Source organism: Stenella coeruleoalba, assembly GCF_951394435.1.
Source record: "Stenella coeruleoalba genome assembly, chromosome: 7".
Classification (NCBI taxonomy): Eukaryota; Metazoa; Chordata; class Mammalia; order Artiodactyla; family Delphinidae; genus Stenella; species Stenella coeruleoalba.
In genome coordinates, this window is record NC_137153.1 from 78,644,563 (window position 1) to 78,671,320 (window position 26,758).

The 26,758-nt window shown below is 39.6% G+C and overlaps 1 long non-coding RNA gene across 2 annotated transcripts in view; it reads left to right on the forward strand.

Annotated features, from left to right (window-relative positions):
* LOC307188971 overlaps window positions 1–26,758 on the forward strand; it is a 363,612-nt gene that overhangs the window by 146,501 nt on the left and 190,353 nt on the right. The window lies entirely within an intron of this gene.

The window sequence follows — 26,758 nt, forward strand, 5'->3', positions numbered from 1 at the left end:
TTTACCAGCAATTTTTCCTGGTATTTCTCAGCATGTAAAGGGGAAGGTGAGTTCTAATACAGATTATGCATGTATTAGAAATGGAGATGAAGCATTCTTTTGCATCAAAGTCATAGGTTGTTCTAAAACAGCATTTAATTCCCTTTACCCATCAGTCTATCAATCTGTACATTTTTGAGTAATCCATTTATTCGGTACATTCATTTAAGAAACCACAAACTTCCTTGTTATATATCTTTCTGAAGATTTTTAAGCTGGTAGCTACCAAGGAAAAGAAGCCAATATAGGCATGGTTTATGTTCCAAATCCTCAAATATTTATATTCCTTTCTTTGGGGGGAAAAACTGGGATATCGTGTATTTGTTTTCCTTACCTTCTAAACTCATAAAATTTTGACAGTTATATTTTCTCCAGTATGGTCACATTATACAATGAACTTCAGTTAATCTGATTAGAGAGGGAGGAAACAAAGGAACTGATATTTGTTGAATTCCTACTCTGTGCTAGGTATATATCTATTCCTACTTTGTGCTGGTATATATCTATTCCTGCTTTGTGCTAGGTATGTATCTATTCCTGCTTTGTGCTAGGTATATATCTATTCCTACTTTGTGCTAGGTATATATATACTCCTACTTTGTGCTAGGTAAATATATATATTTTTATATATATCTTTTAAAATATTTTTTAACTTTCTACTCTAAAATAATTTCAAACCTAAAAAGTTTCACAGAGAACTTCCAAATACCCTTCACCCAGATTCACCTAGCTCATAAATTTGCTTTATAATTTTCTCTCCCTCTTTCACTTTAATATATTTTTTCTGAGCCCATTGAGAGTGCGTTGCGTGCCTACTATTCCTTTAGCCTTCAATAGTTTAATCTTCAATAGTTAACCTTACATGTGTTTTTCCTAAAAACAAGGATATTCTCATATATATCCATAGTACAGTTATAATATTCAGGAAATTTGACATTGATACAATATTTTAATTGAATTTACAATCCATGTTCCCATTTTTATCAATGGGCCCAGTAATGTATTTTGTAGCATCTTTGTTCCATCAGCCCAGGGTCTAGTATTGCTGAATTGCTTCCGTCTCCTTTGTCAGGAATAGTTCTTTAGGTTTTTTTTTTTTTTTTTTTTTGTCTTTCATGACTTTGACATATTTTAAGAATACAAGGCAGTCATTTTATAGACTGTTCCTCAGTTTGAGGTTTAAATTTTTTTTTTATTTATTTTTTTAGTATTTCCTCCTGATTAGATTTAGATGTACATCCCTGGTCAGAAGTACATGTGTTTTTACCACGCTGTCACATCTGGAGGCACAGTATGCCCATTTGCCCCTCCTTGGGGATGCTCATTTTGATCACCAGGCTAAGATATTGTTTGGTTTTTTCCATTGTAAAATTATTATTTTTCCACCTTGAAAATCATAAGCAATCTCTGGAGAGACACTTAAGGTTATGTAAGTATAATGATATTCATCAAACTCCACTTCCACCTTCTCTCAGTAGATCTAGCATCCATTGATGATTCTCACCTGAAACAATCTTGACTCTTACAGTTGCAAAATAGTGACTTTCCAATTCGGGCACTCCTTCTACACTTGTTCACTGGCATTCTACTGCAAGGAAGAGCCCTACTTTTGCCACTAAGAATATTTATTGATTATTGCTGTGGACTCCTGTATCCTTATTTTATTCAATGGTTCTTAATCCATTACTATCCTTGGTTTTTATGCTCAAATTTTTGTATATTTGGCCAGTGGGAGCCTCTTCAAGATAGCTCCTGTGTGGTGTGCATGTATGTGTGTGTGTTGTTTTTGTTTTTTCAAGGGACATTAAAAAAAAAAAACTTTTAGTTTTAGAATAATTTTATAGAAAAGATGCAAATGTAACACAAAGAATTCCTGCATACTGCTCACTCATATTCCCCTGTTGTAACATCTTATATTACTGTGGCTCATTTGTAGCAACTACAGAACCAACAATGGTACATTACTATTAACCAAACTCCACACTTTATTTAAATTTCACTAGTTTTTTTCCCTAATGTTCCTTTTCTATTCCAGGATCCCATTCAGGATACCACGTCATGTCTCCTTAGCCTCTCTGCTTAGTGAGTTTCTCAGATTTACCTTGTTTTTGATAAGGCAGTTTTGAAGAGTACTGTCCTGTGTCCTTTTGACATGTCCAATTATTTATTTCGTTGAGCACTACCTTACTTCTTGGCACAAGAAGATGTTTCTGGTTCCTTTTGTTACTTCCCTGGAATTTGACATTTCTCCAAAAAACCTCTGTTCCCTTTAATATAGATGGCATTTAGAAGCTAATGTGTGGGTATTAAATAGGATTATTGATGCTGGAGTGTCATTGATTCTAGGCCTTTTCAGCAGAGATTTAGGAGATACAGGTTAGATGTAGATTCATATGGCTTTTTACGGCTTTGATCCAACTCCAGTGGGCGCTTCTTTGCCTTCCTCCACTTCATTTTGTATCCTTCTCCTTCTATAGAGATAACCTGGAACTTCTAACATCAGCAACACTTTCTCAATCACTTGTTCAATTTCACAATACACAAAAATTAGATTCAGAATTTCTGCACCAATATCACTATAAAACACAAACCTACAAAAGAGTTCAAGATCTGATTGCAATGTTATTTTCTCTCTAGGCTGAAGGTATACAGTCATATTATTAAGTTCAATAGGTACTTTAGTTTTTTTTCTCTCTTGCAGTGTAGTATGTTGTTCATTTCAGATACAGCTTGGGTTCATTTGTTGCTGTTTGCATTCAGTTTTAGTGTTTTTCTCTCTATCTCTGTGGATTTAATTAAATTAATTAATTTATTTTTACCTTCTAGAACAGGGATCACCAAACTTTTTCTGTAAAAACCAGACAGTAAATATTTTATGCTTTGTGGACCATACAGTCTTTGTCGCAACTACTCAAATCTGCTGGTTTAGTGTGAAAGCACCCATAGGCCATAAACAAATGAGCATTGCTGAGTTCCAATAAAATTTTATTTACAGAAACAGAGAGCAGGATGGATTTGGCCTCTGGGCTGTTGTTTGCCAATCCTGTTCTGGAACACTAAATGCTTTCCAAAGTTAAACTATTTTTTTTTAAAGTATGCTCACAGAGATGTCACTCCTTCCCCTAAGTCTCCCACCCAGTGGCTTCTTATATTTTCCAAACATGATCACAACACTATCTTCCATCCCACATGGCCTTCTGCAATGCCACGTTGCTACTCACTCATCAAGAAGTGGAATACACTTCTCTATCCCCTTGAATCTAGGTTGATTCTGTGATTTCTTTGACCAGTATAATATGGTGGAATGCTTATTCTGAGGGAACCCTGTCACATGTAATGTGTACCTTGAGATCACCCCATTGTGAGGAAGTTCAAGCTAGCCACATAAAGAGAAAACAACGCTTTCAGTCCCCAGTTATCCAGTCATCCACTTTTAGGTGCCAGATCTGTGAGTGAAGAAGCCATCTTGGATATTCCAGCTCCAGCAGATGCCACTGGAAGAACAGTCCAGACATATTGCCTCAGTGAGGTTGTCCCAGCCCTCCAGCCATTCATGCCACCCCAGCTGAGGCCACAGATATCATGGAAGAGAGATGAGCTTTTTGCCCTCTATTCCCTGTAGGAATTCTTGATTCTCAAATCGAAGAGTTTTTGCTTTACTCCACTAATTTGGAGATTGTTTGTCAAGAAGGAATAAATAACCTGGAATATATGCTGTACTCCCTGCCACCACCATCATCACTATACTAGGGCTGCCATGATACAGTACTGCAGACTGGATGGCTTAAACAACAAATTTATTGCCTCGCAGTTCTGGAGGATAGAAATTCAAAATCAAGGTGTAGGCAGGGTTGGTTCCTTTTGAGGACTGTGAGGAAAGGCTCTGTTCCAGGCATCTCTCCTTGGCTTGTAGATGGCCATCTTCTTTTCATGTCTCTTCCCATTGTCTCCCCTCTATGTGTATCTCTGTGTCTAAATTTCTCCTTATAGTTATACCAGTCATACTGGATTAAGGCCCATCGTGATGACTTCATTTTAACTTCAGTTACCTCTGCAAAGACCCTATCTCCAAATAGTCACATTCTGAGATACTGGGGATTAGAGCTTCAACATATGAATTTTGGGGAAACACAATTCAACTCATTACAATTACCACTATAGGCAACCAATTTCACTTGAAATTGAAATATCTTTTCAATCTTCCTGTGTTGCTGTCTGCAAAAACTAAGCAGATGTATAAGTTTTTTCTATTTTCTTTCCTTTAAAATATTTTCCACTTTGCTTTTTTCACTTAGTAATCTAGCCTGGAAAACACCCCTGACAATTGGTGAATATTTTCCTCATTCTTTTTTTTAAACACCTGCATAGTATATCAATGTATGTGTGTGTGTGTATATATATATATATATATATATATATATATATATACATCATCATTTATTCAATCCATCTCCTATTTGGATATTTAGGTACTTTTCAATATTTTGCAATTACAAATAATGTTGCAGTGAATAATCATGTGTATATATGTATTTCCATACTGTTTAAGGTGTGTCTTCAGAATAAATCCTAAGAAATAGGATTTCTGGGTCAAAAGGTAAATGCCTATGCAGTTTTGTAGTTTTGTTAAATTCTCTCCATAGGAATTGTGCTATTTTTCATTTCTACCATCAATGCATAAAAATGCTTATTATCCATAGGCTCTTCATTGTCGATATTTAAAATTTTTGCTAATCTGGTGGGTGAGAAATAGTATCTAAGTATAGTTTGAATTTCTCTCATTATGAGTAAAATTGAGTATCTTTTCATTTTTTTTTTTTTTTGGTAGAAAGCCAAGCAGGGATTTTATTTCTTTGTTTCTTTATTTATTTATATTTTGTTACAGTACACGGGATCTTCTTTGTGGCATGTGGGATCTCTCATGGTGTGTAGGCATCTCTCTAATTGTGGCACGTGGGCTTTGTGTTGTCTGTACATGTCTTTTGTTCATAGTTATATCATTTTTGGTATTTTTCCTCTTAATTTTTATATATTTGGGGTATGTTTTTATGATATATATTTCAAACATTTTTTCTAAATTTGTCATTTTTTTTTGACTTGCTTCTAGATTTTTTTTGGCCATGCATTAGAAAAGTTATGCAGTTAAATGTTTCTTTTTTAATTTTTGAATTTTATTTACTTTATTTTTTTATACAGCAGGTTCTTATTTGTCATCACTTTTATACACATCAGTGTATACATGTCAATCCCAGTCGCCCAATTCATCTCACCACAACCCCCACCTCCCTGCCGCTTTTCTCCCTTGGTGTCCATAGGTTTGTTCTCTACATCTGTGTCTCAATTTCTGCCCTGCAAACCAGTTCATCTGTACCATTTTTCTAGGTTCCACATATATGCGTTAATATACGATATTTGTTTTTCCCTTTCTGACTTACTTCACTCTGTATGACACTCTCTAGATCCATCCGTGTCTCTACAAATGACCCAGTTTTGTTCCTTTCTATGGCTGAGTAATATTCCATTGTATATATGTACCACATCTTCTTTGTCCATTTGTCTGTCGATGGGCATTTAGGTTGCTTCCATGACCTGGCTATTGTAAATAGTGCTGTAATGAACATTGGGGTCCATGTGCCTTTTTGAATTATGGTCTTCTCTGGGTATATGCCCAGTAGTGGGATTGCTGGATCATATGGTAATTCTATTTTTAGTTTTTTAAGGAACCTCCATACTGTCCTCCATAGTGGCTGTATCAATTTACATTCCCACCAACAGTGCAAGAGGGTTCCCTTTTCTCCACACCCTCTCCAGCATTTGTTGTTTGTACATTTGCTGATGATGCCCATTCTAACTGGTGTGAGGTGATACCTCATTGTAGTTTTGATTTGCATTTTTCTAATAATTAGTGATGTTGAGCAGCTTTTCATGTGCTTCTTGGCCATCTGTATGTCTTCTTTGGAGAAATGTCTATTTAGGTCTTCTGCCCATTTTGGGATTGGGTTTTTTTTTTTTATTATTGAGCTGCATGAGCTGTTTATATATTTTAGAGATTAATCCTCTGTCCGTTGATTCGTTGGCAAATATTTTCTCCCATTCTGAGGGTTGTCTTTTTGTCTTGTTTATGGTTTCCTTTGCTGTGCAAAAGCTTTGAAGTTTCATTAGGTCCCATTTGTTTATTTTTGTTTTTATTTCCATTACTCTAGGAGGTGGGTCAAAAAAGATCTTGCTGTGATTTATGTCAAAGAGTGTTCTTCCTATGTTTTCCTCTAAGAGTTCTAGAGTGTCCAGTCTTACATTAGGTCTCTAACCCATTTTGAGTTAATTTTTGTGTATGGTGTTAGGGAGTATTCTAATTTCATTCTTTTACATGTAGCTGTCCAGTTTTCCCAGCACCACTTATTGAAGAGACTGTCTTTTCTCCATTGTATATCCTTGCCTCCATTGTCATAGATTAGTTGACCATAGGTGCGTGGGTTTATCTCTGGGCTTTCTATCTTGTTCCATGGATCTATGTTTCTGTTTTTTGTGCCAGTACCATATTGTGTTGATTACTGTAGTTTTGTAGTATACTCTCAAGTCAGGGAGTTCGATTCCTCCAGCTCTGTTTTTTTCCCTCAAGACTGCTTTGGCTATTCAGAGTCTTTTGTATCTCCATACAAATTTTAAGATTTTTTGTTCTAGTTCCATAAAAAATGCCATTGGTAAATTGATAGGGATTGCATTGAATCTGTAGATTGTTTTGGATAGTATACTCATTTTCACAATATTGATACTTCCAATCCAAGAACATGGTATATCTCTCCACCTGTTGGTATCATCTTTAATTTCTTTCATCAGTGTCTTATAGCTTTCTGCATACAGGTCTTTTGTCTCATTAGGTAGGTTTATTCCTAAGTATTTTATTCTTTTTGTTGCAATGGTAAATGGGAGTGTTTCCTTAATTTTTCTTTCAGATTTTTCATCATTAGTATATAGGAATGCAAGAGATTTCTGTGCATTAATTTTGTATCCTGCAACTTTACCAAATTCATTGATTAGCTCTAATAGTTTTCTGGTGGCATCTTTCAGATTCTCTATGTGTAGTATCATGTCATCTGCAAACAGTGACATCTTTACTTCTTCTTTTCCAATTTGTATTACTTTTATTTCTTTTTCTTCTCTGATTGCCGTGGCTAGGACTTCCAAAACTATGTTGAATAATAGTGGTGAGAGTGGACATCCTTGTCTTGTTCCTAATCTTAGAGGAAATGCTTTCAGTTTTTCACCATTGAGAATGATGTTTGCTGTGGGTTTGTCATGTATGGCCTTTATTATGTTGAGGTAGGTTCCCTCTATGCCCACTTTCTGGAGAGTTTTTATTATAAATGGGTGTTGAATTTTGTAAAAAGCTTTTTCTGCATCTATTGAGATGATCATATGGTTTTTGTTCTTCAGTTTGTTAATATGGTGTATCACATTGATAGATTTGCATATATTGAGGAATCCTTGCATCCCTGGGATAAACCCCACTTAATCGTGGTGTATGATCCTTTTAATGTGTTGTTGGATTCTGTTTGCTAGTATTTTGTTGAGGATTTTTGCATCTATATTCATCAATGATATTGATCTGTAATTTTCTTTTTTGTAGTATCTTTGTCTGGTTTTGGTATCAGGGTGATGGTGGCCTCATAGAATGAGTTTGGGAGTGTTCCTTCCTCTGCAATTTTTTGGAAGAGTTTGAGAAGGATGGGTGTTAGCTCTTCTCTAAATGTTTGATAGAATTCACCTGTGAAGCCATCTGTTCCTGGACTTTAGTTTGTTGGAAGATTTTTAATCACAGTTTCAATTTCATTACTTGTGATTGGTCTGTTCATATTTTCTATTTCCTCCTGGTTCAGTCTTGGAAGGTTATACCTTTCTAAGAATTTGTCCATTTCTTCCAGGTTCTCCATTTTATTGGCACAGAGTTGCTTGTAGTACTCTCTTAGGATGCTTTGTATTTCTGTTGTGTCTGTTTTAACTTCTCCTTTTTCATTTCTAATTTTATTGATTTGAGTCCTCTTCCTCTTTTTCTTGATGAGTCTGGCTAATGGTTTATTCAATTTTATTTATCTTCTCAGAGAACCAGATTTTAGTTTTATTGATCTTTGCTATTGTTTTCTTTGTTTCTATTTCATTTATTTCTGCTCTGATATTTATGAGTTCTTTCCTTCTGCTAACTTTCGGTTTTGTTTGTGCTTCTTTCTCTAGTTTCTTTAGGTGTAAGGTTAGATTGTTTATTTGAGATTTTTCTTGTTTCTTGAGGTAGGCTTGTATAGCTATAAACTTCCCTCTTAGACCTGCTTTTGCTGCATCCCATAGGTTTTGGATCGTCGTGTTTTCAGTGTCATTTGTCTCTAGGTATTTTTTGATTTCCTCTTTGATTTCTTCAGTGATCTCTTGGTTTTTTAGTAACACGTTGTTTAGCTTCCATGTGTTTGTGTTTTTTACATTTTTTTCCCTGTAATTGATTGCTAATCTCATAGTGTTGTGGTCAGAAAAGATGCTTAATATGGTTTCAGTTTTCTCAAATTTACTGTGACTTGGTTTGTGACCCAAGATGTGATCTATCCTGCAGAATGTTCTGTGCGCACTTGAGAAGAAAGTGTAATCTGCTGTTTCTAGATGGAATGTACTATAAATATTAATTAAATCTCTCTGGTCTGTTGTGTCATTTAAAGCTTCTGTTTCCTTATTTATTTTCATTTTGGATGATCTGTCCATTGGTGTAAGTGAGGCATTAAAGTCCCCCACTATTATTGTGTTACTGTCAATTTCCTCTTTTATAGCTGTTAGCAGTTGCCTTATGTATTGAGGTGCTCCTATGTTGGGTGCATACATATTTATAATTGTTATATCTTCTTCTTGGATTGATCCCTTGTTCATTATGTAGTGTCCTTCCTTGTCTCTTGTAACGTTCTTTATTTTAAAGTCTATTTTATGTGATATGAGTATTGCTACTCTAGCTTTCTTTTGATTTCCATGGAATATCTTTTTCCATCCCCTCACTTTCAGTCTCTATGTGTCCCTAGGTCTGAAGTGGATCTCTTGTAGACAGCATATAGATGGGTCTTGTTTTTGTATCCATTCAGCAAGCCTGTGACTTTTGGTTGGAGCATTTAATCCATTCACGTTTAAGGTAATTATCGATATATATGTTCCTACGACCTTTTTCTTAATTGTTTTGGGTTTGTTTTTGTAGGTCCTTTTCTTCTCTTGTGTTTTCCACTTAGAGAAGTTCCTTTAGCATTTGTTTTAGAGCTGGTTTGGTGGTGCTGAATTCTCTTAGCTTTTGCTTGTCTGTAAAGCTTTTGATTTCTCCATCGAATCTGAATGAGATCCTTGCTGGGTAGAGTAATCTTGGTTGTAGGTCCCTTCCCCCTGTGGAACTCCTTTCCACATTCCTTCCTCAAGTCCCTGGAGCCTCTGCTACCTTCAGGTATCATCCCTTCTTCTAACCCAGCAATCCCCACCAGATTCCGTTGCCTTCCTGTCAGGTACCCCCAGCTAATTCCTCTCCTATGAGACAGCCTGGATGGGGATGTATAACAAGTGCCTAACAATTTGTTTAGGACCAGAAGAAATAAAAACCATGAACAATCCTTGAAGCCAGAAGCCCAATACTTTCTAGAAATTGTAAAGAAAAAGTTAACTCTTCATTCTTCTGGAGTCCCCTCTGCAGGGAGTCGGAACAGCAATTAATAGCTTGGTAAATTACCCTGTGACAAATGTAAATTATCTAAAACAAGTTAAGGTAGATAAGAAATCAACCTATAGACAGGAATAAAGACACAGACGTAGAGAATGGACTTGAGGACAAGGGGAGAGGGAAGGGTAAGCTGGGACGAAGTGAGAGTGGCATGGACATATATACACTACCACATGTAAAATAGATAGCTAGTGGGAAGCAGCCGCATAGCACAGGGAGATCAGCTCCGTGCTTTGTGACCACCTAGAGGGGTGGGATAGGGAGGGTGGGAGGGAGACGCAAGAGGGAGGAGATATGGGGATATATCTATATGTATAGCTGATTCACTTTGTTATAAAGCAGAAACTAACACACCATTGTAAAGCAATTATACTCCAATAAAGACGTTAAAAAAAAAAAAGAAAGAAAGAAATCAACCTATAGAGAGAAACAGCCACGTCCTATCACTGTCACCTTAAGCTCCATCCCAGGCTGAAGAACCTGAAGAATCAGCACCCTCCCAAGCCTCTCTAACAGAAGGAAGGAACAGAGCCTGATGCTCAGGGGAGGTAGGGGAGGCAGCTGCCACAAGTCTCCTAGGTGCCCTTTGGCATTCCTGAAGAAACCCAAACCTGATTTTGTGGCCACAGGAAAAGAGCAGGCTTATTTTGGCTCAGGTTTCCATGGTTAGTGGAATTTTTAGATGAAAATTCTCAAACGTCATGTGAGCAGGTAGAAATGAAAATATCCTGGATGGTGATGGGTATGCAAAGCCCTTCTCAACCTCCCTCCATGCACCTGGCTAGACTTTAGAAATCAGGGCAGGCACTCAGGTAAAGCTGAAGATGACCCTTTCTTCTCAAAGCCCAAGCCCCAGGGATAATGCAAACCTCAGCCCAAATTAATACACACAGAAGATGCCACTTTCCTATTAGAAGAAACAAATGTAACTGAGAAGGTAAACATCGATTACAAAAACTGGAGACTATCCTCATCTAAGGATGTGCTCTTGTGAAAATTAATGCAGTTGCTGAGACTGGATGGAAACATTTCTTTGAGCAAAATTTTCATCTCAGGAGTGGTTGGAGGAGAACTTTCTGGTTGACTATAAAACACACCTCTCCAAAGATGGAGATGGTGTCCTTAGGTTCCTGGCAAGGCTCCCTGGAGGCCAATGTAGAGTGGGCAGCAAGCCATGAGAAGGCACAGCACAGGGACCCATCCCTGATGGATCTGCCCAGCCTCTTGCCACATGGACTCTTGGGTGTCATCCAGTTGCCTCTGGTCTTGGTTCTACCTTTGCCCCTTGAGAATTCACTCCCTGAGTCTTTCCTTGAGTGACTCACCCAGTTACTTGCCTCCTTCTCAGGGCAGCCCCCAGGCCCATCACCAGGTAGAATTTAGAACCCCTTACTATGTTATTTTTGAGGCTTTTCTCCAGGCCATGCCTGAGACCCTTCCACATGTCCTTCCTTGGAAGAATCTTTGCTGGGCCCCTCACACAGAAGCTTCCTGGGTGACAATTCAGTCTCCCCGAGATCCTTGTTGCTCTGGCTCTTAAACTCAGAAGGCTTTGAGGGTACAATCTGCCCTTTGTCTGAGATGTCCCTAGTGATTCACCCTAAAGGTACGCCAGGGTCAGGGATGCTAGGGTCCTATGATCCAGGTCCCACCAGTGTTAAATATGTCTTTTAAAGGTGGTGCTCTAGGTGCTTCCCAGCCCTACTTGTTGTAAAATGTTCAGGAAGATGGAAACCAGCAAACAGGTTTAGAAGGCAAGGTAGTACTGAGGAAGCTTGGGAGTGGGAGGACTCAAGGATTACTGAGATTTTTGGACAAAAGGGAGTAAACTCCACGGACAACTTCTTTTGCAACAAGAACCAGTTAAGATGTTCAATTTTAGTGGGAGTGATAGACATACCTCATTTAGTGCCATATAGAAGGGTACTCCACAGGTCCTAATCAGCAATGGAGTAGAAGTAGGACAAGTAAGAAAGAAAGAGGATTGAAGCCGGGTCTAGGCTATATCTGGGGCAGATGTGGGGTGGTAACTGGTGGGGTGTCAGCTGAGCTGTAGCATGATCGTGGAGTGGGCAGGTTCCAGGCAGGGAAGGAGTGGGGATCCCTTAGCCTGCGTTAGGACTGAGGGCCATGAGATGGTCCTATGAATAAGGGAGAAGGGACTCTAATGGGGAAGAGCCACAAGCAATGAGGACCGTCACAGACTCGTGCAGGCAAGGGAACCCTAGAAGAGCTGGCTCCTTGTCTGCTACCCCGGGTGCCCATGGGCACGGCGGGGCTGCCATGGCCTGTGTACCTGCTCTCATTTGCTTTCCTTGCTCTTGAAGGATTGGACAACTGTGGTGTCCTGCTTGTCTACAAGTGACTCTAAGGTGTTCCCAGAATTCACTTGGTAGCCTGACCTCAGGAGTTTTGGAAATGATCCCTTTTTGTTCTCTTCCTAAATGCAGAAATCCCCTCTGTTTATGACTCTTCTCTCCCGGTGCTCCTGGACATCAAGGAAGAGGAAAGAGTCCATCAGCCTACACGTGCTGCTTGCAGGGTCCCCCCACCACCACCAAGAGAGGCCTCTGGTGAGATCAGGTCAGGGACCAAGTGAAGTTTGCACCAGAATCTGAGTGTGCTTTGGTGGTAGGAAGGGGATATCCATTATTTCCTGGTTCATGTGTCGCATCACACACAGTGCAAGACAAATAATAGACACTTAATAAGGAATGTCTAAAGAAACCAGGGAAGGACTGAATCCTTGAGCTCATAAAAATAATCTAGGGCAGCAAATGAATAGTGACTTAAGATACTTTTTTAGGAGACATTACATACTTCAGAGTAAATTCTACATATAAATATTATTTATTTTCTGAATAGTGCTATTAAAATTTCTAATCTAGTTATATTGTTCTTCCTCCCACTCCTGTCCTTCATCTATTCAATTCTGCCCCCAGCCTCTGCCACCCCAAGTAAAAATTTTTTATTAGGTCCTTAAGTATTTTCCAGAGTTTTTAATGTAAAAGTAAGCAAATTCAAATATATTTTCTTATCCTCCCTCCTTTTCTACAAGAAATGTCATGTTATATTTATTGTTTTGCATGCTACTTTTCCACCTGATAACAGATGTTAAAAATCTTTCCTTATTATTTGTGCCCTCATTCTTTATTACCAAGTTGCATAGTAATGATGGACATTTGTTTGTTTGTTTCCTCATCTTTTGTATTATCAACAATGCTTCAAAGAATAACTTTTGCAAGGTTGCAAGTTTCCTTGTAGAATAAATTTTCTATAATGTCATGTCTGACTGAAAGGGTACACGTATTTATAATTTTTGTGGCCATTGCTGAAAGCCCTCCATATAGGATGTACAAATTTATATTCACACCAGAAATACATGTGCCCATTTGCCACTGTCTTGGCAACAGAGCATGTCATCAAACTTCTTACAATTTTGCCAGTCCAAGAGGTAAATTATATATGGGTTTATGTAATTGCTTATATATCAGTGTCATCCTCCCCCTCACCCCTTTCCCCCAACACACAGACACACACACATACACACACACACAAACACACACACACCCTTTTCCACTAAAGGTTTCTGTTAAGTGAATAAGTGAAGGGGGTCACTGACCTAAGAAGATAGTATAGTATCTTGCTCTTTCAGGAGAAAAGAAAAGCCTAATTGTCTGAAGCCCACTCTTTGGAGACTAGGGGCTAAATGACATGATCCACCCAGACCTAAGCATTGTGTCCTATAAATTCAGGAAGAAGTAGAACACTACTGGAAAGTACTAGGTTGTAAATCACTGAGAAAGAACAATCTCCCATACGTAATTCTGCGACACTGTCCAGTTGCTTTGATGATAAACGTTTGACGGGAATCTCTTTCTATCAACAGAGCTGTACATTGTAAGGTGAGGCTAATCAATGTCATCAAGAAAGGTTGCATATTACAGTGATTTGAGGAGAGAGAGGCAGTGCAATGAGACAAACCAGAATGGATTCGTGCATTTTCTGTCTGTGAGCGTAATTTGCTTCTGTAATTTTATTCAGCAGCTCCCAGATGGAATATGAAGAGATTTCCATTTTTGTTTATCTTGTCATAGATCATGCTTTTGGTTAAATTAGCCTACAAAAAGTTTTCTTCAGTATTTTGGTCCATCAAAATATCTTTGGTTTACAGGTGTCTATCTGTAAACCATCTTTGGTTTACAGATGTGTAAGAAACTGCTTTGGTTTACAGATGTGTAAGAAACTGCTGACGTTACACAAATGACAGCTCCGTTTAATTACCCTCTTTTTTTACTTCCTACTGCATCCCACCACTCTAAATAAAGGAGTATTTGTAATTTAAAATTAAGTTAAGCAGCTTCCTACAGTAACATTAGTCCCAAGTTTTCAAAGGCATTTCAGCTCTATTGAAATTATTGTAATAGTTAACCAGTATTAAGCAGTTACTAAGTGTCAGGCTATATACTTGTATAAGATGATTAATCCTCACAGTAATTTTATGAGATAGGTATGGTTATTTCTATTTTAAAAATGGGAAACTGAGGACCTGATAGGATAAATAATTTACCCAATATCTCTTCCTACAAGGACGGAGTCTGGTTTTGAATGCAGATAGTTTTGCTCCAGAAAATGGAAATTTAAAGAGAGAGAGAGAGCATGTTTCTTTAGGTCAAGTAACTGCTTGATTTCATCCAAGGCTCAGTTAGCCAACTCAGATCTTTCCCCCCAACTCAAAAATTTTTTAATAACTTTAAAGGCACTAAAATAATAATAATGTTGAAAATTTCACCTTTACTGTGACCACCACAAAAGATTTTATCATTTTTCTATGTTTTCTTTGTCTTTGAACACATACATATTTTATGTAGTTGTAATCATAGCAATCATAGTAACTTTATATTTTGCTTTTTCCATTAATAGCATATCATAAATATTTTTCACACTGTTACATGGTATCCATAATTATTTTTAATGACTTTATAACATTCAGTGCAGTCAACCCACTAAATCGATTTAGCTATTCCTCTATTGTTGGAATCACAAGTTCATTTAAATTCTTCTACAGTCATAGGTCATATGGCAATAAATATTTTAATGCTTATAGCTTTATGCCTCACTTTGAATCACTTTCACAGGATAATTTCCTAGAAGTGGGTAAAAGAGGCATAAAAGACCGTCCCAAGTGCTGCTGCCTTGGCGGTGAATGAGCCTCTGCCTTTCTCCGCACAAACTCACCAGCAGTGGTAATTACCTAGGATTTTGAAGTAGTTGGGTCAGTTTAGCAGATTACAGTACTATCTGAGTGTGAGTTATTTATTTTTATTTCATTGCTAAGTGGAATGATAATTCACTTTAGAAATAATATGAGATACATTAAACAAATAAACAAACTAATCTTCTAATTTATATCACTTATGCGTTCTTCTTTCTCCTGCCTGAACACCTAAACTAGGTCCTGAGTGTACCGTGTTTGATCAGGAAGAACACAGACAGTCTTCTTAGCTTTCTGCTATCGTTAGAGAGTGATGCATTGTGTTCTGACCTGGGAAAACTTGGCCCAGTGCCTTTGAAGGACCTGTACTATGTTTTCATTGCCAAGATCTCAAGGTGCCTTGAGTGACATCCTCTGGTAAAAGGAATTGAGGAAGTGGGTAAGGACATGGTACAAAAATGAAACTAGAGACTCATTGTCCTTAACTCATTCTAATAAGAAAAGATGCAAACACAACTCCCAGTTGCCACCAAAGTGAAAATCTACACTTTCCTCTGTGAAAAACCATCTACATTGATTTTTTTCTTGTATCACTAAAGGTCAGAATGAAAAATACCTCATCCTTTAAGATTATCCTATAAATGGACTAGTTTTTGCTGAGAGTGAGAATTTTCCCACACAGCTCTAATATCTCATTCATCTCCTCTCCTCTACAAAGACAAACAGCTTAGGCATTATGAACAAGCCCACTACAAAGAAAAGCCCACACGGGGCGCCTTGGCACTGTAATTTGTAGGGACAAAATACCTTGATATATATTCCTTAGACACTGGAATTATTGTATAAAGCTGATAGTTTTGTCACTTTGCTCAACACACATCACATTACCTGAATTCCTTTCTATAACAGGGCATAAATAAGATGTAAAATGACACCACTGAACATTGCAAGGCCTTTTTAGGGATTGCATTACATGAGAGGAAATGGACAAAAGAAACCTGTATCAATGATCACTTTTTCTTCTTCACACATCAAATAAAGACAATCTCCAGAGCAGTTACAGTGGTGTGCAATACCATATATATATATTTTTTTGTAATTAATGAATGAGTAAAGTATAAGGTCCAGAGAGAGTTCTTGGAAATCTGAGTGTTTGAGAACCAATATGTGCCTTAGCTCACTGCCTTAAATTTTCATAGGCCTTTTACATTTCAAAAGTAATATGTATGCTAGGGTCCAGAGATGACTTTTTTTCCTATCTGAATTCTTGTGTTTGTTGGTTGTAGTTTTTAAGAGTAGAGATAGCCTAGTATAGCTTTTGTAGCGATAAAAGTTGATTTTATTGAAGGTCTGCTTTATTGCTACTGAACACAATGCATTTATTATCTACCTTTATTTTCTCTGAGGAAAGTCTCAGAGAGAAAAGGAAACCTTTGCAAATCTGTGCATTCCAAAAGTTTACTTCAGTGCATTGATAGTACCATGGATAGCACATTCACGTCCATGAAATATTTTGAACCTTACAATTGCCTAGTTAGGGTAAGTAAAATTAATTTCCTTTTCTAGGTGAAGAGAGTATCCCTCAGTGATGCAACAGGGTCACCACAGGTCTTTGCTGTAATCCCTACAGCACCATGGCTCTACTGGGAATAAAAAAGCATCTGAGATTACAGACCAAGTTTTGGTTGGAGGGTTAGGACCTATCCCTGTCTGCATTCCATGCATCACTTGTTGCCTTGAAGCAGGGTATGAATCCAGTGTCAATTCTTGTGAACTTCAGCCTGTTCCTTTGCAGGCATTTCCCAGACATTCCAAGTCTTTGTAGTTCCTCCTTCTCCCCACTGAGAAAACAAGAGGCAGGTAAAGCCTGCAGACTGAGTTGAGGGGCAAGTTTTAAATACTGTTTTTGCATAACTGGAGGCAGGTGGCCAAATAGGTGAAAATTACATATTTTACAGTGAAAATATATAATTCTTAGGAAAATTTCTGAAGACAGAAGGGCCAAGAAAGATTTGAATTTGCTCAGATCCTTGCAGCCTTACATCCATAAATTTGTGCAAAAAGCATACTTTGGAAGCTCATTCAAATACTGTCCCCACAGAACAGAATTTACCATAATCCAGACCTTTCTGGGTCTGAGTAAAGATATTTATTTGCTAAGTTTCCACATGGATTCTATTATAAGGACACTTCCTGGAAATTAGACCTCTTTGAATCTTCTCCATCCTCTCCCAACCTTAATAATATCATAATAAAATGTCTATGTATATAAGACAAGAAGTTTGGGAAATTTCTCAGAGATATTTCTGTTTATTACTCTTTGCATAAAATGTACCACAACGGCCATGGAAGAATTGAAATGACTGTAATTGATTTTGTATTACCAACCTCAGCCTACAATGTTTCTCCTGTTTTCAGTGGGTCTTCATCTTATCTTCTTCACACTGTTGAGTAAGGTGAAAGACAAAGGTGCATCGTTAGAGAAAACTTACCTTGGCAATTAGCAGTGGTAGAAGAGAAAATGTCCTTAGGAGAAGGAAAGTGCAATAACATTTCACAGCTAACAGCAACTCTGGCACTATGATACTAATTAAACCTTTAAGGTCCTGTTTCATCCTTTAGTTTTACACAGCTTATTCTGCCCAGGCAAAATGAAGGGGGCAAGTTAGGTAATGATATGGATGATGTAAAGGCTCTCTTCTGCCCCTGCTTTCTTGCTTTAGGAAAAAAAGATAAACGTTGGTTCATAACTTTTCCTTTGCACAAAGATCTATATTGCTTGAGTGTCGTGTGTGTGTGTGTGTGTGTATAAATAATATATATGTATGTGTGTGTATTCTCATATTCACAGAGCATGCCTAGTCCTATTGCTGTTGTAATATTAGGGGTAGGTTGGGTAGTCTAAACATTTGTAATGGCCAAGCTGAGCATCTCATACACAATCCTCCTCACTTTTCACACCCATTTCCCTACCAATATTGGAAGAAGGGAGTTAGTGGTGACATGCTGTGTCAGCAGTGCATTCTAGAGTTGTAGCTGGAGCAGTTTTAGTTCTCTTCTCCCCCAGGACATTAAGACAACAGCACCTCCTTCAAAGATGGTGATTCTGGAGGATCGATAAGATATGTGAATAAGAGCCAGTTGCTTTTCCCAATTATTTTGAATAAATAAGTATTAGCAGAGTTCATAGCTCCCTCATTACTTAAGTTTTTAGAAGCTTAGCACTGTAACTGACAATTCTGTAATATTTTGAAAAGGGAAAAAGTAACCACTTTTGCATTTCAACAAAATAAGGAAGAGGGACTCTATCTTCGGGGTGTATGGAAATACATACAATACTTAGAGTAATGGGTTTACTTCATGTGAGTGCGGATAACCATCACTTCACATGCCATAAATCATACTACATTATACACAACTGGTTGGAATTGTTGAATAATAATCAAAGCAGACATGACGAGAATGCCAGGCAGAAGCCTTCCAACCCGGCCTTTTACTTCCGGGAGCTTGTGTGGACTAGAACAGGCAGTGGAAATGGAGAAAACAAATCAGGATGAATAGGATCAGTGAAGAAACATCAGTGAGGTAATGTCATATGCAACGAGTCATGATTTGTATCCTTTTTGAAATTTTCAGTAAAACAAATTAACATAGGGTGCTTTACCTTGAAAAGGCATGGTCTTAATCTATGGAGCACGTGGGAAAAGCCCCCTTAGCTTCTCTCTGTACATAGACCGTTGTAATCTGCCACTAGACAGTGTGGTTGGCCTGGAAATTCAAGTTAAACATCCATAAGAGATGTTCAGTTTCTAGAGCTTTTGAGGGGCCACTCTACGTAGTGGAATCGAATCCTTGGCAATTTGTTTATTCTGAATAGCTCTGTGAATATGGACTAATATGGTTTGACTATTAGGCATTTGAGATGGCTTTTCATGATTAACTCCTAGCATACTCTCTCTTGGTGTGTGTTAGATGTGTACTCACAAGAAGCAACACTGGGCTTCCCTGGTGGCACAGTGGTTGAGAGTCTGCCTGCCGATGCAGGGGACACGGGTTCGTGCCCCGGTCCGGGAAGATGCCACATGCCGTGGAGCGGCTGGGCCCGTGAGCCATGGCCGCTGAGTCTGCGCATCCGGAAGCTGTGCTCCGCAATGGGAGAGGCCACAACAGAGAGAGGCCCGCGTACCGCAAAAAAAAAAAAAGAAAGCAACAGCCACATAGGAAACCTGGGGTTATTTTCTTAATAGCTGGCTAAGTGCTCAATGTCCTCTCACTGCCTGGCTTTTCTGACAAGTTGTGCTGGAGCAGGTGGACTGTTCCAGGAGACTCAGCATGTACTCTTCCAACCAGTGGCGGAAAACAAGGATGGAGAGTCAGTCAAAGAACAGGATCTTCCATACTTACCTCATTGGAAAAAGGCACGATGCTGTTGAGCACCACGCTGTCCTAGAGACTGGGAGTAAGGGGAATGCACATCTTTTATCTAGGCAGGGCACACAGGATGGAAGTTTCATCTACTAGTGAGCAGGTTTGCCCCTGAGTGTGCAACATACCAGGGTCTTTCCTGATTCCCTCAATGAGACATTTCTGAGCCTGGACACGTGTAGTCTTCATACTTACGTCTTTCTCTGGACTCAGATTCCTACACCTGTGATTCTCAAAATGGCCCCCAGAGCAGCAGCAGCATCACCTGGGAACTTGTTAGGCATGATGTTCTAGAGCCCTACTCAGACTTACGAGTCAGAAACACGAGGCAGTCTGTTTCCACAAGCCTCGCAGGTGATCTGAAGCACGGTAAAGTTTGAGAAGCACTGTTTTAGAGGAGTGCTTCTCAAAATTACTGAGCGTACAAAACTACTGTGGATCTTGTTAATGACTGAGTCAGTAAGAGGGGCCTGAGGCTCCTAGGTGATCCCACTGCTGCTGGCCTGGGCACCACACATTGAAAAGCAAGGGTTTGGGTGTCATGGCTGCTATTGATATGTGTAGTTTGCAGAGTTTTAGTCTGGCGGTGAATGTCTTCCTTCCCTAAGAAGGAAGCATTAACCTTCTTTCCTCTGGGCAACTATAGAGATTATCATATTCTATAATTATTTGTCTACTTCTCCCTATTCCCAATTGATATCAGCTTTTTGAGGGCAGGAAAAATGTCTGTATTTGCAGCAACTTTAAGTGTCTGGCGTATAGAAGTTCCTTGATAATGAGAGATAGAACATATCTATGACTATATCCATATAGCTTGTCAGTAGGAGTTGTATTAAAACTTGTTGCAAAAGCTTGTGTGTTATTTATTTGGTAACCTTATTACAGCTATTTCCTGCCAGCATATGATAGAATGGTAAAATCCACAAGGCTGAAATTCTTCAAGCACAGCCAAAGTAAGATGAACTTTTTGTCTTAAATGGCTGTGTCTCCAGTGGAGGGTGGGAGTGAAGTAAAACTGGTTTTGGCCTGGTTCCTGGTGAACTGTGACTAAGGGGTTGTTAATGACTTTCCTCTTTGAGTTAGAGATTGTCAGTCCTCAGGAGAAAAACTGGGGAGTTCAGCATTCTATCTTGAAAAGACTCCTCTTATTTTAACCATGACAGAAGCTGAAATTCTTTTCTCCCTCTTTTCAGAATGATATGGTCAGTATTGTGGATTATCTGTTTTTTAGTCTGTTTCACCTTAGTCAGTCAATTCCTGATAAGGATGAAAGTATTTACCTAGCTTGTGAAAATATCCAATGTTTTATTATAAAGAACCCTGGCTAGTGAGTTCACCTCTCCACTGTAGCATCTCCTTTGTATGTTCAGAGGAATTTTCTCTAATAGTGTGAAAATTAACAACATTGGCACTGGGACAAAGCTAGGGATATCTGGTAATATCCAAGTGAAGCGATCGTATCATCACCCAAAAGAAAACCTACTGGAGGGACTGGACTATCTGTCTCTGTAGAAAGCAAGTCCCACATTGAAAGTGGCCAGTAGGTAAGAATTTCATGAAGAATATAAAGTAAAACTAAGTGGTCTAAACTTACCCATCCTAATTTAAATGAATGTTAAAGGCTTGAAAACGTATCCTTGCAGTTGCAGATTCTGTTTATCGCAGTTATAGGTTTCAGTGGTGCTCAATAAAGTTCTCCAAAATTAAGAGCAGTGCCCGAAGTACCATTTACCCAAAGACCTAGATAAACGCCTTTCTTCCACAAACTACAGAAAACAGTAGGTCGTATTGCATTTTCATTAGATGTTGAATTATCATAGTCCCTCACAAAACATTTTATCTACAACTTCTAAATTCATTTCACTTGGGATCACAGGAGTTAGTCTATTAGAGTGATTTTCAATAAAGTCTGGCTTTAAATTAAGACCGTCTGGCTTTCACAGATCAAGTAGCAGGTAGGAAATCTATTGTGCCCTCCAGACCACCAGGACTATAAACTGATTTGAAGCTCTGGCCTCATGGAATGTTTCCTCTCTGGGCAGCTATCCAGAGACAACAGTAAAGAGGGCAATTATCTTGTTTTGTAGTCATTCGTAGTCATTCTCTCTCATATCAAAACATTTCTTTTTCAAGTTTATTTATTTACTTACTCATTTATATATTTATTTTTTGCGGTACGCGGGCCTCTCACCGTTGCGGCCTCTCCCGCTGCAGAGCACAGGCTCCGGACGCGCAGGCTCAGCGGCCATGGCTCACGGGCCCAGCCGCTCCGCGGCATGTGGGATCTTCCCGGACTGGAGCACGAACCCGCGTCCCCTGCATCAGCAGGTGGACTCTCAACCACTGCGCCACCAGGGAAGCCCCAAGTTTATATTTTAAAAGAAAACTTTTCTATTAATGTGAAAGAATCATCTGACAAATCTTTATTACATTTGTCAAAGGATATTTTGCTCCTGGGGGAATTATCAATCAGGATATGAACCTGAAAAAACATATCTAAAATCCCTATTATCACTGTTTTCCTATATTTACCCTTATAGAGCAAGCAGCTGAGAACTGAAGAGGTAACCTTCCTTCCAGAGTTTCCAAGTAGGAAGGACAAAGGCTCTTATCTTCCTTGAAAAATTTGTGATAGCATCATATGTCATTAGGAAAATGAAAATTAAAACAACAGTGAGATACTACTACACACGTATTAGAATGGTCGGTATCTGGAGCACTGACAGCACCGAATGCTGGCGAGGATGTGCAGCAATAGGAACTCTCATTCATTGCTGGTGGGAGTGCAAAATGGTACCGGCACTTTGGAAGACAGTTGGGTAGGTTCTAAAAAATTCTAAGCATCCTCTTACCATACGATCCAGCAACCGTGCTTCTTGTTACTTACCCAGAGGAACTGAAAACTTATGTCCACACAAAAACCTGCACACAGATGTCTGTAGCAGCTTTATTCATAATTGCCGAAACTTGGAAGCAACCAAGATGTCCTTCAGTAGTTGAATGGATAAACTTTTGTGTACCCAGACAATGGAATACTATTCAGCATTAAGAAGAAATGAACTATCAAGCCATGAAGACATAGAGAAAACTTAAATGCATATTACTAAATGAAAGAAGCCAAGCTGTAAAGTCAAAATACTGTATGATTTCAACTGTATGACATTCTGGAAAAGGCAAAACTATGGAGACAGTAAAAAGATCAGTGGTTGCCAGAGGATGGATGGGGGTGTTAGGAGGGGTAGGCGAATAGGAGGAGCACAGAGGATTTTTAGGGCAGTGAAACTGCTTCATATGACACTATAATGGTGGATATATGTTATTACACATTTGTCCAAACACAGAATGTTCAACACCAAGAGTGAACCTTAACGTAAACTATGGCGTTTGGGGGATTTTGATTATGGTATAGGTTCATCAGTTGTAACAAATGTACCCCTCTGGTCGGGGATGTTGATAACGAGGAAAGCTATGTCTGGGTGGGGACATACGCATACATAGGGGGTATATGGGAAATCTCTGTATCTCTTCTCAATTTTTCTGTGACTCTAAGCCTGCTGTAACAAAAAGCCTTTTTTTCCTAATATATAAATAAACCCAGCATTTATTTTTTAAAAATCTATTATAGTTTAATTTATGGACTAGAGAATGAAAAACATACCTGATTATGAAACAAAAGGATATTAACTCCAGATACTGCCTAGTCTTCATAAGGTCAAAGAACAGGGTGATTATCTAAGTTTTACGTCTTAAAAGTGATGGATCATGAAGAAAGATTAATAGATATCTCATTCTACCTCTTCCAGAACAGGGCCAGGCCAGATTGCTAATTACCGGAGGGCCAAATAAACAGAGGGCACTCAGTTTGGGAAGACATCATTCATTCATTCATTCATTCATTGTACACATTTTTCGTTCAATAAACAAGTGAAGGAACCCCATTTAGATGGCATAACAACATTCTATGGGCATTTAGGACATATCTTGAAGCAGCCTCTTCTGTATGAGAGCCCTTTCGCAAAGACCCTATCCAGCCAACAGGAAAAACCAGGAAAGCTAGCAGCTGCTTCAATTTGGGCAGGCCCTGATGGTTTATTCTGATGCAACAAGCAACGGAATCTAAACGTGGTATGGGAGGCAAAGAAAAGAAAGAAGGAAAGGAAGTTTGGTGACTGCTTATACAGGAGCCTTCTCTCAGCATTAATGTAAGAAAAGGAAATGGCATTTTTATTTTCCATTAAAATTCAACAAGCATCAAAGTCAGAAAACAGATCGTCTCTCCCCATGGCTGGAAGCATATAGAAACAGATGAGCAGGTGCGTTCTGCTGGGTGCTGCTGGGGGTTTCACTAACCCAGATCTGTCAACCTGTATGTGAGCACAAACTTGTAGGGAGGAGGAGAAGAGACTGAGGAGGGCTGGGTGGATCCCTGTTCAAGCAGACAAGCAAGCCCTCGGCAAGTTCTGGAAGACACTTCCTTCCTTCATTCCACAAGTCTGTACGGAATCCCTTCTGTGCACCAAGACGTGGCAGTGCTCTCAGGTTGCCCCCAGTCTAATGGAAGAGACAGATAAGCAAGCAGGCGATGGCAACACAGTGTTGAAGGGTCGTATGTAAGAGCTCTAAGAGCATAATCAAGGGCATTTACTTCTGACCTGGGGGGTTCAGGGAAGGCTTTGTAGGGGAGGTACCATCTATCTTGATACTCAAAAGATGAATAAGCCAGGTGACACCCCAATAGTGTGGACAGGAGAGGGGGGCAGGGGAGCAGAGAGGAGGCAGCAGATGATGGCATTGGCAGAGTTCACAGCATGTTCAGACGCCTGGAGAAGAAAGGCAACGTGGCACGTTGGGAACCGACAAACAGTGCGTGAGGCTGAAGCATGTTCTGGAGAGAGAAGTGAGCTGAAGAGCTGAGGAAAGGAAGACCGGTGTACATCCCACTAAGGGCTTTGAATTGCATCAAAGAGTCTCAAAGGCTCTGCTCTGGACACTCTCGGAACCTCTGTATAATGTGGACTGTGTGGAGGAGGGGCCGCACCCCACACATGGTGCCTCTCACATACCTCAGGGCACTGAAGAGAGTTGTTTATATCTCTCTTCACCCCAGATCAGTTATCAGTATCTGAAGGGCAAAGAACAGTCTTTGAAAATGTCTACATTTCCTCACTGTGGGGGTAAATAACCTATCGGGACCTGCTGTGTTGAGGGCAGGACACAGGCAAAAGCACATAGGCAAAAGTGCTAGTCACTTCAAAACAAGACAACCACCAACCTTGCCAGCACTCTGTGAATCCAGTGCCGTTGGTGGATAATAGTCATGGCAGGTGAACAGTGTAGTAATTGGCTCTTTGGACAACAATTGCACATTTCAAGACATTTCTCTGCCCTTTCAGTACATTAGCACTAATGAGGCCAGTTATCAAAACAACTGCCTGCCTTTCTCTAACAGGGCAGGCATTTCCCACCAGGGGGCAAACTATGAATCAATCCCTTGAAGATTTTTAAAAGGGTAACTATTTGAGAACAACTGTGATTTTGCAGTCTTTGAGTAATCATATAGTGACTACGCAGGGAAAGGAAGCGGGCTGAATAGCAACAGCCTTAACGGTGCAGGAAGGATAGTTCATTCGTTCATTCAGACGTTTATGGAAACACCACTATGCATCAGGTGATGGAAATTGAAAGACAGATCCAGCACTGATGCTGTGCTCAGGGCCTCACAGGATGGGTGGTGTGATGAGGGAGGGGGCACAGTCATTGTAACACAGCAGGGTAAGTGCTGTGACACGGACCTGTCAGAGGTCCTGGGGAAGCGGCGGGGCGGTGGATGGTGAAGGGGACATGGGCTCAGCCTGGGGCTGTCTAGTGGGTCGAATGGTGGCTCTCCCAAAGGTATGTCCACCCAGAACCTGTACACCTGACCTTATTTGGAAAAAGAGTCTTTGCAGATATAATTCAGTTAAGGATCTCCAGATGACATCATTCTGGATTCGGGTGGGTCTTAATCCTATGGCAGTGTCCCTGCAAGAGACAGAAAAGAAGACAAAGACATAGAAGAGAAGGCCATGTGAGGACGGAGGTGGAAAGAGTTTTGTTGCCAAAAGCTAAGGAATGCTTACAGCCACCAAGCTGGCAGAGCCAAGACAGGCCTCTCCCCTGGTGCCTTCAGAGGGAGTGTGGTTCCACCAACACCGTGATTTCAGACTTCTGACGTCTAGAATCATGTGGGAATACATTTCTGTTGTCGGGCTTCCCTGGTGGCGCAGTGGTTGGGAGTCCGCCTGCCGATGCAGGGGACGCGGGTTCGTGCCCCGGTCTGGGAAGATCCCACATGCCGCGGAGCGGCTGGGCCCGTGAGCCATGGCCGCTGGGCCTGCGCGTCCGGAGCCTGTGCTCCGCAATGGGAGAGGCCACAAGAGTGAGAGGCCCGCGTACCGCAAAAAAAAATAAAATATTTATGTTGTTATAAGCCACTCAGTTGTTGGTCATTTATTACAGTAGCCTATAAACTAATACAGGGTGGAAACTGTGAAAAGTCAGAGAAACTTCTTGAAGAGAACATGCCTGAGTGAAGTCTCGAAAACAGAGGGAGCCAGCTGAAATGATTCGAGTGGGATTAGGAGGATGATGGACAAGAGGTAGGAATGGAAGGGCATGTGATGTGGTGTTCAAGGAAGTGTCTTGAAAAATTAAAGCAGTGATGCTGAAAACGTACTTGCACCCGATTATCTCATGGCTGAGTTGATGTGGCCAAAGAGAAAAGGCTTATGTGTAGGCGTATGCTTCAGAAAAGATTTCTGTGGACAAATAGGTTTGGGAAATGATGTATTATATATACTATTTGTATTTTAGAGATCCAGAGTTCACATAAACATATTGACACCTCATGGAAATTCTCTTTCCCCTAGACTTTTAAACTTTGTGCCTGTGTATGTGTGTGTGTGCACGTGTGTGTGTGTGTGCGTGTGTGTGTGTGCGCGTGTGCGTGTGTGCGTGTGTGTGTGTGTGTGTGTGTGAAACACCTACTAACAGCTCAAGGAAAACAGCACTTCCAGAGCATGTTTCGGAAACAATGCCCCAGATAATGTTTGGAGGATGTTAGGAAGACTCCCTCATGCCTACCAGTATGAAACCAAACTGTCAGGGCTCTTTTCCTTTTTTTGTTTTTTGTTTTTTTTTTTTTGTAATTATGTAATTATGGGAGGTTTTTTGGTGATTGTAATAATTGTATATTTTTTGTCATTTATAATGACAACTTTTTTTTTAAAGTATTTTTTGGTAGTTGTTAAAAGACTAATCGTTTGCTTCTAGGAGTTTACCCTTTAGGCCGAGGCCTTAGAAGTTGTGAAAAG